Here is a 7,873-nt window from a genome sequence, read left to right as displayed (position 1 = left end):
TCTTGTATGTGATACCAAAAGTACAGGCAACAGAAGCAAAAATAGAAAAGTAGAAGTACATTGAACTAAAAAGCTTCTTCACGGCAAAAGAAACAACAAAATGAAAAGGCCACCTACAGAATAGGAGAAAATATTTGCAAATCGTATGTCTGATGAGGGGTAAGTATCCAAAATATGTAAATAACTCATGTAACTCCATAGCAAAAGAAACAAAAACAAGAAAAAAAAATCCGATTTTAAAATGAGCAAAGGACCTGAGTAAACATTTTCCAAAGAAGACATGCAAATGGCCAACAGGTACACGAAAAGATGCTCAATATGACTAATCATCTGGAAAATGCATATCAAAACCCCAACGAGGTATCACATCACACCTGTTAGGACAGCTGTTATGAAAAGCACAATAGTTAACAAATGCTAGCGACAGTGGAAAAAGGGAACCCTTGTGTGCTGCTGGTGAGAGTGTAGATCGGTGTGGCCATTATGGAAAACAATATGGAGCGTCCTCAGAAATGAAAGATAGCAACTACCATATGATCTGGCAATTCCACTGCTGGGTATAGATCCGAAGAAAATTAAATCTTGATCTTGAAGAGATATCTGAACTCCCATGTTTATTGCAATATTATTCGCAATGGCCAAGATAGGGAATTACCCTGTTTATCAATAGATGAATGGATAAAGAAAATGTTTTATATGTGTATAGTGATATGTTATATATTATACATATATGTACATATATATATTGTACATGTTGCACATAGAATGGAATATCATTCAGCTATCAGAAAGAAAGAAATTCTGTCATTTGCAACGATATGGGTGGACCTTGAGGACATTACTCTGAGTAAAATAAGTCAGGCAGAGAAAGACAAATACTGTATGATATCACTTATATGTGGAATCCAAAAATTCAAAACTGATAGAGACAGAGAGTGGAGTGATGGTTGCCAGGGGTTAGGGGTGGGGGAAATGTGGAGATGTTGGTCAAAGGGTACAAACTTCAGGTATATAAGATTAACAAGTTCTGGAAGTCCAATGTATGGTATGGTGACTGTAGATAACAGTGCTGCATTATATACCTGAAAGCCGCTAAGAGATGAGATCTCACAACATGAGTGAATTTCGAGAGCCTTATACCAAAGACAGAGAAAGACAAATGCTATAATGATCTCTCTTATATGTAGAATCTAAACAAACAGATAAATCAAGCTCATAGATATAGAGAACATATTGGTGCTGACAACAACAAGGGGTGGGAGATGAGAAATAGTTGAAGGGGATCAAAAGGTAGAGAGTTATTAATAAATAAATAGTTCTTATCACAAAGAAGAAATGGTAACTGTGTAACATGATGTCGGGGCCAGCTAAGACTATACTGGTAATCATTTTGCAATATATACATGCATCAAATCAACACTCTGTATACCTTAAAGTTACACTATGCTATATATCAATTATATGTCAATAAAACTGGAAAAATTATTTATTTTTGTTGTATTTTTTATTTAAAAAGATTTTTAAATGTTTACTTATTTTTGAGAGAGAGAGGGGGAGACACAGAACCTGAAGCAGGCTCCAGGCTCCGAGCTGTCAGCACAGAGCCCCATGCAGGGCTCGAACACACAAACCGCGAGATCATGACCCAAGCCGAAGTCGGACGCTTAACCGACTGAGCCACCCAGGCGCCCCTGGAAAAACATTTTTAAAAAATGATCAAAAGATGTAGGAAAAGATGTTCAACATCACATGCAAATCACAACCACAGTGAAATATTCCACCTCACACATACAAGAATGGCCATTTTAGAGATAGATAGAGTTATGAGTATAGTTATATAAATATATAAATACATATCTTAAACAGTAAATAACAAGTGTTGGCAAGAATGTGGAAAAATTGGAACCCTTGTACGTAGCTGGTGGGAGTGAGAATTGGTGCAGCCACTATGGAAAACAGGAAAACAATATAAAGCCCCCCCCCCAAATTAAAAATGGAACTATCATATGATTTGGCAATCCAATTCTGGGTATTTTTCCAAAATAATTGAAATCAGGATCGCAAAAAGACATTTGCATTCCCATGTTCATTGTAGCATTATTTACAATAGACAAGAGGTAGAAACAATCTACATGTCCATTGATGGGTGAATGGATACAGAAAGTGTGGCATATGGATACACTGGAATATTATTCAGCTTCTAAAAAGCAGGAAATCTGGTCATATGCTACAATGTGGATGAAACTTGAGGACATTATGCTAAGTGAAATAAGCCAGCCACAGAAGGACAAGTGGAATCATGCAGTAATTGAAGTAGTCAAACTCAGAGAAGCAGAAAGTAAGAATGATGGTCGCTAGGGATTGGGGGTAATGCAAAATGGGAAGTTTCTGTTCAATAAGTACAGAGTTTCAGCCATACAAGGTGAGAAGGTTCTAGAAGTCTGTTGTACAAAAGTGTGTATATAGTAAACAAGACTGTCTAGAAATTTAAAATTTGTTAAGAGGTTAGATTTCATGTTACGTGTTTTTTACCAAAATAAAAGCATAGATTTCATCTTGTTTTATATATATATATTTATGCCAGTTACCACAAGAAGCTAAGAGTCCTGAGTCATTTGTCCTTTCTCTCCTGGACTCTAAAAGGCATAGTGCTTCTTCTTTTCTATTTCTCCCACCTCTCCTCAACTCCCGAAACTCATTCGCTGGATCCTCTGGAAATTATCACCACCAACATAAACCCCACTGTGTGCAAAAGATCTCATCTTTTCACAGCATAGACCCCATCGTCGCCCCTTGTTAGAGGTGTTTACAGACCCTTGACTCCCTGTCACTCTCTCCAACTAATGCCCTAATTCTGGGGAATTTCAGTATAAATACAGATGGTCCTACCAGTCCTCTGTTTTCTCATTTCCTTTTCCTTTCCTCCAGTGAACTTGCTTTTCTCTTCCTCATAGTCAGTCACACCTATGGCCACATCCTAGGCTTTATCATTTGCAATAACCACACTCCTTCATAATCCCATTCCTTGACCGTGCACGACCTTCTAACTGTCCAACTTGCTCTCTTTGGTACCACATCTAAAACATTCTTTGACCCCCCCTCTAGCGTCTCTAATACACTGAACCTACACTCTTTGGATTTCTGCCACCCACTTACATCCTCAGATGCCTCCTTATCCAGATTATATTATATAGTCAACGATCAGAATCATTAATTGCGCGCATACCTCTTCCTAGCTGCACTGTTGTGCTTATTTGGGTTACTCACAACCATGTTATGTTCATATTTCAAAAGTTTGGCCAAGAGCTCAGTAGCGCATGAACTCAAGCATTGTGGATGTGTTAGAGGGGGCACCCTTGAGTTATGGGAATGGAATTGACAAGATCTATTGACAATGGGTGATTAAAAAGGGCAAGGAGCTAAGGATGGCTTTTATATATCTCTCCTGGGAGATGGAGTGTAGCTAGTGGAGACATTAACTGGTTTAGGTTAATACGAGGGAGGACATGTGCACAGAAGAAAATTAATTCGCTTCCAGTCTTACTGGAGTTTTAGTTGCCACTGCATCACCCAAGTGGGGATGTCCAGCTAGTAGCTGAAAAATATGGTCTCAGAGCTCAGCAGACAACTCAGAGCAGGGGTTATTCAAGGATAGTAAGGCACTAAATCCATATAAGAGAAAGAAATCATTCAAGGGAAACCACGTAAAACAAAACATAGGAAACTGCATCAAGAACTTTTCACTATTTATTAGTGTACCTCACACTGTGTGACCAACACACTAGGATCTAACTCTCCCCCAAAGAAGGACATCATAGAAAAATAGAGATACATTTAACTCTATAATAACAAGCTATACAATTCCTCTAAAATTCTCACTTTTTGCATTGTCCCAAAGGGATGCATTATTAGAAAAAAACGTTTTCTGATGACAACCTGACCTGTTATAAGAAAATGAATAGCTCTATTTTATTCTCATATATTTTGGTCCTAAGGGCTTTTTACTTATGATTTAAGATCCACTACAGTCAACTATTTACGTTAGGATCTCTGTAAACAAAGCCCCTACCCAAATACTGCGTCATAATGCCTGAACTATTCTGATCTTCATACAAACTCCAGCATCTGAACAGGTTATGTCTGTCCTAAGTACTGGAAGAAAGGGAGATTTATCAGAAATCAGCAAATGCTCATTAAATCCTAAAGGATTAAACATGCAGGCTGGGGCTCAGTGACTGTGCTTGGTCATTTTCCCGTTTGCTTTCAGAAACATTCTTCACTCAAATATAGCATCATCATTCCTGTAACAGGAACAATGCTATTTCCTGAAGTTATCCTGAAAGTCAAAGGCAAAATTGGGTTATAAACTTGGCCCAGCTTTTTATTAGTCATGTGATGTTCACAAGTCACTTGACCTCTCTAGGACTCAGTTTCCTTATATAAAATATTTTTAAAATACCTAATATAATTATCAAGAGGATAATTATAAATAATATAAAAGACTGTTGAGTAACATATAAGATATTAACTCTCTCCAATGTACTTCGACTAAAACAGGAGTTTTTCTTTATTGTGCTTACTGATGTAAGTGTCCAGTAGAATATAAGGCACAAAAGAGGTATTCAACAAATATTTCTTGGATGCATCGATTAATTTGACTTTATTTTATCCAACTTTAAAATCCTTCAAATTGCACACTAAATAAAAAGTAAAAAATAAGATATATGGAAAAACATTTACATCAATAAAGACGTGCAAAAATACTTCATGAAGGCCATGGGATCACAATAAAGCTAGTTGTTTTAAATGGGAAACATCAAACTAGAACAAGCAGAAAATCTTGAAATACAAATGAGGAGAAACTCCATGCCATAAATTCTAATCATCTCGATTTTATTTTTATTTATTTTTTTTATCTCGATTTTAAAATGAGCTTATAGTAAGAAACAAAAATAAAAACACAATACAGTAAAACCTTGGTTTGCGAGCATAATTTGTTCCACAAACATGCTCGTAATCCAAACCACTGGTAGTTTCAAAGCGAATTTCCCATAAGAAATAATGGAACCTCACATGTTTCATTCCACAACCCCAAAATATTCATATAAAATGATTACAAGACTGTAATAGAATACAAAATGATAAAGAAAATGCAAAACGTAAATAAAGCCAAATTAACCTGCATTTAACCTGCAAAAACCTTCGTGGCTGGTGTGAGAGAGACAAGAGAGAGGAGGGTGATTGTGTAGGACAACTTTCACTATCACGAATGGAATCACTTATCTATTGGCTCGATGGAACCTTTTTCTGCATGGGGGCCATTGTAATACACTCGCACGGATGTTGACTACGGTATGGTATTAATAAACTCTGGTCATACGCTGTATTGAATGTAACTGGCAATAAGGCAGCAGAGGAAAGGGTCTCTATCTGCAGGCAGCCTGGCCTAGAAGGAAGCAAAGCATTCCTAAGCTTACTCTTGGATGGAAAAGCAAAGGACTGTCCATTGGTGATTTGAAGTGACAAAAAATACACCAGTACCAGGTGTGGGTGCTTTCCAACGTTCTGAAAAATCACTGATTTCTGCCAAACACCACGCCTGAGACTGAGCATCCAAGCATGCGGGGGTGATCACTCACGATCCCGCAGAGAGAGTGAGAGAGAGAGAGAGAGAGAGAGGAACCATTGGCTCAGTTGTGATCATGTGATGTTCGGCATCATGTACTACTTGTAATGCAAGACATCGCTCATTTATCAAGTTAAAATTTATTAGAAATGTTTGCTCATCTTGCAGAACACTCGCAAAACAAGTTACTCGCAAGCCGAGGTTTTACTGTAATCTTTTACCAGGAGGTAGGATTTTTTTAATGACTCTTTTTAATGCATTCGTGTGTCTTTTCCAAATTCCATACTTTCTTCAACTGCTTTCCTAAGCTAAGAAACTGGCTTTGCCATTGTCAAGTATTTCTTACCTCTCAAGCATGCCACCTGTGGTTGCTGTGCAGCAGATGGTTTTTCATTTGGGAGGCTTGGATAGTGGGGAATTTTTTCACTAATAAATGTTGCAAAAGGCCTATTTTTTAAAATTTATCTGTGTATCAGACTGGAGATGATCAACATCACTTTACAAAGATCTTTTACTTTTCATAAATTCGTTTTCCTCTTGCTTTTGGTTAATGTTAACTGCATGTCCTTTTTAATAGGTTTATCTATTTCAGTTGTTCACATATGTTTCCCTGAGTTCATTTTAGTTTTTCCTCTTCCACTGAAATATCCACACTCTCTCAGTGTACTTTGTTAATAGACAACATATCGCTGGGTCTTTTTTTATCCACTGTGTCAGTATGTCTCTTTTAATTGGTGTATTTAGACCATCTATACTTCAAGTGATTATTCTTCTATTTTATTCATACTTACCATGTTTCTAACTGTTTCCTATGAGTTGCACTATTTTTGTGTCTCGTCCCCCCTTCCCATCTTGTTCTGCCTTCTCGGGTTTTACCTGAACATTTTAATGAGTCCACTTTCTCTCCTTTCTCACCATATCGATCCTACTTTTCAAAAATTGTTTTAGTGTTTGCCCAGGGGGTTACAATATAAATTTACAACTGACCCAAGTCAGCTTGCAGATAACATTCTATCACTTCGTGGATAGCGAAGGTCACATAACAGAATGTTCTCAATTCCTCCCTCCTGTCCCTTCTAACATTGCTGCCTTTCATTTCACTTTATCCGTACACTTTAATTGTCTAATATGTTGTCAGTATTATTACTTTGAACAGTTATAATAGATCAATTAAACATAAGAGACTCTTAAACATAGAGAACAAACTTAGGGGTGCTGGAGGGGTTGTGGGTGGGGGGACGGACTAAATGGGTAAGGGGCATTAAGGAAGACACTTGTTGGGATGAGCACTGGGTGTTATACGCAGGAGATGACTCGCTGGAACCTACTCCTGAAATCATTGCTGCACTATATGCTGACTAACTTGGATGTCAATTTAAAAAAAGAGAGTAAGTAAAATAGCTTTTTTTTACCTTCATCTATTCTTAAGCTGCCTTAAAATACTTTTAGAAAAGTCTATTTTCTTAGTTTGAGTTTCTTAGTTGAGTTGCACAGTTATAGCAGAGCCCTGGATCCGATTATCTGTGTTTCTCTTGATTCCATACTCTTTCTGGTGCTGACTTCATCCTCAGGATAGCTTTCTTCATATTCATAAGATAGTTGTGCCTTGCAAGTGGGGCTGTAGGATTTTTTGTTAATTTCCAGGATAGAACTTGTTCTACTTCCCATAATATTAAACGTGTCTTAAGTTCACTTCTGATTACTCCTAAACTCAGTCACTCTGTTCAGGGATTATTTCCATCACCTATCCAGTTAAGCTCGGGCTAGTGCCTATCTCTGTGTGTAGGGTGTAGTTATTGCACTGTCTTAGTTTAGTATTCCTCCATGGGACTGCTATTACCAGCCACCTCTGAACGAATCACTGATTGGCCTAGGCCTGAATTAGGGGCCAGCTCCTGATTGAATCACCAAGGGCAGAAGATGGAATTATCCTCTGGAGTGTAGACCAATCGGAGTCTACCCCTAGACCTGAAAGTGGGGTTGATCCATTCCAAACCACGTTAATTGCTATACAATTGGGGATGGGTGAAATGAATGTCACAGAAGCAACTATAACGTTTACTGCCTAGACCAAATGCCGAAAGCTTTTTATAAGTGAAAAGTTATAAATAAGGAAAAGACAAATACGAAATGAGAGAGAACAAAAGATGTAATCAAGAAATTCACAAAAAAAGAAATACTAGTGATCAACATCAATAAAATATGAAAAGATATTTTATCTTACTAGTAATCAAATTATATATATAT

This window comes from Herpailurus yagouaroundi, unplaced genomic scaffold (genome assembly GCF_014898765.1).
Source record: "Herpailurus yagouaroundi ecotype Mexico unplaced genomic scaffold, PumYag 67503, whole genome shotgun sequence".
Classification (NCBI taxonomy): domain Eukaryota; kingdom Metazoa; phylum Chordata; class Mammalia; order Carnivora; family Felidae; genus Herpailurus; species Herpailurus yagouaroundi.
Note: the sequence above shows the minus strand (reverse complement) of the source record.